Below are 4,196 nucleotides of genomic sequence, written 5' to 3'. Positions count from 1 at the left end.
TGAGCATCACAATTTCTTTTGGAAAGTAAGCTTCTATGAGTGATGCAAACGGCATCTTTTAAACAGAGCGTGCATGAGGAGCTATGGGATCGTTTATGCTCTTGCACGCGTTTAACAGGCGTTCCCTCTCAGGAGCGAGTACAGGGTTGTGCATGTGCCTTTTTTTTTTTAAGTGGAGCAACCTGTCTTTCAACAGTTAGCAAAAATCCTTCATTATACCTTTAATGTTGCTAATTCTCCGTCTCTCATGATTCCAAAGGTAAAACCTCTCAGCTAAGATGTCGAATATAGCAAATATAGAAACTTACTCACCTGATTTTGAGCATCAAATGTACATTTTTCCTTAAAATACCCATTTCCCATTATGGAAATGAATTCAGAGAGCAAATTCTGAGTAAAAACATATCATCCACGCAAAAAGACTAGATGGAAACTAACTAACTAAAAAAAAACGTTTCTGTTTCCCTCTTCATCACTCAAACATCTTTAGCCTTCCAGATATGAAAAAGCGAATCCTGTGCCTGACGAAAGTTGGACATCTGTTTCTATTTCGGTGGATATAAATGTTTCAGAGTAGACAGAGGGTGATATATGTTACAGAGGCTCCAGTTAAGCTGCTGGGATAAATTTAGGCCCAGCTTGCCTCTGGCTCTGTGAAAGAGAAGGGAGTTTATGATGAGTTTGAATCTGAGAAGAGCTGAATTTACTACAGTAAAGATAACAGGTGGTCGGAGCTGTTTTGTTAGTGTGTGTTTTTACAGAGTGAGTCATTGAGACGGCGAGGCGAAGGTGACACCGATTTTCACTTCAAAGGTGGGCCTGAGCAGAGCGCAGATTAAAGCTCACCGGGAATCAAAGAGCCGCAGGCCGTAGGCAGCACACAGGTGTCTCCTGTAAGCACGTGTGTGTTTGTGTTCCTGCTCTCGCTTCTCCTTGTGTTGTATAATAGAGGCCTCACATCTATTTTTACCCGCCAGCTCTCAAGGGACCTCTCCGGGTTCTGTTTTTTTTTTGGTTTGCTTTTTGCTGTTTTTCTGTCTTCGGTTTTGTCTGCAGAGATCAGGTCCGGCGGTGAGAAGTGCTGCTGAAAGAGATGGAGACAAACGATGAGGTTGACATATTCCTACATCACCGCTGCTACATGTGAGCAAGAAGCAGGATGAACACAACTTGAAAAAAGAGATGAAAACTAGTCAAAGGGAAGAGGTGTGTGCAACTGAGCTATGGAGAGTATGATGTAACGTAATTATTGAGACTGACAGAAACCCCCTCCCCCCCCACCCCAAACTCACTCAGACCAAAGGTGGCGTCTAACACTGACGTCAGCTCAGCTAAACGTCCTCTCACCCGCCTCCTTGATGAAATCCAGAGGACAGGCGAGAAAAAGAAAGCTGTAAACGAAATCTCTGACTGAGCAAACTTAATGTCATAGTTCATGGGCAATAAAACCGACTCCATGTTGGATCGTTTTGTCTGGATTTAGAGACCTAACTAATAAAATGCTGGATGACTGTGCAATCACAGGCTCACACTGGAAAAAAACGAAATCTAAATTAGTCATCTTTTCTTAAAATAAGTGTATTTTATCTTGAATTGAGGAGGTAAAAGACACATTTTCCCAAAGTGTGATTGCATTGTCTTCTTTCAAGTGTATTTTATCTAAATATCTTATTTTAAGAGTAAAAATACTCATTCCATTGGCAAATTATCTCATTTACCTACTCAAATTAAAGGTAAATACATTTAATTTAAGAAAATTTCACTTATTTGTACATCGTTTTTCCAGTGCATATTTGAAGTTGAAGTTATAAATGTGAGCTACACTGCAAGAACTGTTCCAAAAATAGGTAAATAATTCTTAAAATCAGTGTCAATAAAATTATCTTCCAATAAAAGCAGTATGTTTGCCCTTAAAAGAAGATAATTAGATATTATGAAATAAAATAAAGGAATAGTTTTTTTCTTATTTTAAATGGAAATCATCGTATTCTGTAGGCAAATTGTCTGTTTTAACAGGCAGGTAAGTATTAACCAGTGATGCTTGTGAACCTCAACTCATGACCTATTGTTCCAGAAACAAATAGTCAGTCTAAGTAGCCGCTAATCAGTAACATGTTTATGTGTCTGCCAATGATTCAGAGAATAGAGCCAGCCATGGATGACATTTTGCTTTGGTTTCACCTTGAAAGTGAAGTGTGTCGAAGCAGCATGATGGAGAGGGGGGTGGGATGGGGTGGGTAATTGTGTAAATGCACAGACTGAAGTGTTCTCAGCACCACCCCCGATCCAGAGCAGAGTCCTAAGCATGCGGATAGCAGCTAAAGGATCCAGCTCTGTCCCGACGCAGGCCACAGAGCTGAACCTCTCTGTCTCACCTGGGCTCTCCAGACACCCACTCACCACTCCACAGTGAGGGGAAGGAGGAGAGTGTATGAACTCTCTCATTTTCCTCCCTGACTCCTAAAGTAGCATCAGGTGAAGCCGGGATCTCGCCTCTCACTGCTCGGTCGCTTTCATCCGAACCTGACGCAGACACACGCGGCTAAATGCACAAACATGCGATAGAGTAGATTTGGTCCTCCATCCCTGGTTGCCATGGCAACACGGCCAGCAGCCTCCATGCTCTTTTGGCTGTGTCGAGCGTCACAGTGGGGCTATGTGGTATTTGAAGTGCGCTCATGCAAACTGCAGCCTCACAAACCGAAGCAAACATGACCTCAGCTCTGCTGAGCTTCCACTGTGTTCGTTTCAAGCATCCCTTACAGGCGATGGAAGGCCAGGCACAGAGCAGGGGAGAACGAAGGGGGGGAAGCTTGATAGATAGCGCCATCTAAAGGGCAATGCACGCAGGTGCAACTTATATGTTTTTATTTTGGCTTTACAGCCCAGATACTTTCTAAATTTTGTCCCATTGCACAAAAAATATTACATCTATTTATTTCAATTTTATTGAACAAAGACAGAGAATATATATATTTTTAGATGGAAGAAAATGGGAATGTTTTTAAAGTTAAAATGTACTAAATTATTTTTTTTTTTGTTTTTACAGTCCTGCTAAGTCAACAAAAATCCAGAGCAGGCGATTTTACTTAACTGTGTTAGCTAAATCTATGGCAGTCCCGATACTAAACCTATCAGAATGAAAAGGGTTGAGACTAGGTTGAAGCTTTATTAACAAAAAAACAACAACATTAAATACACAACCAAAGCCACGTGAATAAAAATGATCCCTGTGTTGGAACAGGCCAAGTCAAAGACTTTAAAACTGACATTCTCAGACCATAAATATCCTTTCTGGATTAGTTTGAGCAGTTTTATACAAAAGAATGTCAAAAAAAAAAAAAAAAAATCTGGTCTTGAATCTGAGAAGCTTTCAGAGACAAACCCCCAACAGGCAGGCAGCTGTCAGAGGCTATAAAGCAAACGGTTGACACACTTCTCAGTTGTGTGTTATTAAAAAGTAAGAACTACTTTGTGCTGATCTAAAGAAAAAAAAGTGAATACTTGAAACGTTTTGTTCTTTTATGTAACAAGCTGTGAACAAGTGTAATAATTGTTTTTTTTTTTTTCGTTTTTTTTCCACTTTAGCCAAATAATTCCACCTAAATCAGTCAGATAATTTTTTTACCTGCAATATAAAACATAACTTTTATCTATGTATTATTAAACACTAGTAGATTTGCGCACAAAAGCCAAGAAAGCAGATTTCAGCACCATGGTCAGCGACAAGCAAGCAGAGAAGGGATATGGCCACTAGAGGGAGACATTACACTAACTTTATTGTCTCTTAAGCCTTTTCTTGTCTTGTTGACTCCAGCAGCCTCTGGCCTAAAGTCTTGTGTTGCTTATAGACTCGTCTCATTATATGCCAAATATTTTTATTTTCAAATTTTATCATTTTATTATCTAGTATTTACAGATATCCCCCCAGAAGAAGCAAGTTAAAAGATTTTACTCCAAGATATTTCCTATGTATCCATTTGTGAATTGAAAGTTTTTGCTATTAATTTATTTTCTTTAAAGTGAAACCAGTGTGTGAATATCATTAAAAAAACAAACAAACATTTTCTTATGGAAAAATAAATAAGGCTTACTTTAGACAGACAGACAGACAGAGAGACAGACAGACAGATAGATAGATAAACAGATAGATAGATAGATAGATAGACAGACAGACAGACAGACAGACAGACAGA

Source organism: Cyprinodon variegatus, unplaced genomic scaffold (genome assembly GCF_000732505.1).
Source record: "Cyprinodon variegatus isolate N-32 unplaced genomic scaffold, C_variegatus-1.0 Scaffold339, whole genome shotgun sequence".
NCBI classification, from domain to species: Eukaryota; Metazoa; Chordata; class Actinopteri; order Cyprinodontiformes; family Cyprinodontidae; genus Cyprinodon; species Cyprinodon variegatus.
This window is presented reverse-complemented; position numbering follows the sequence as displayed.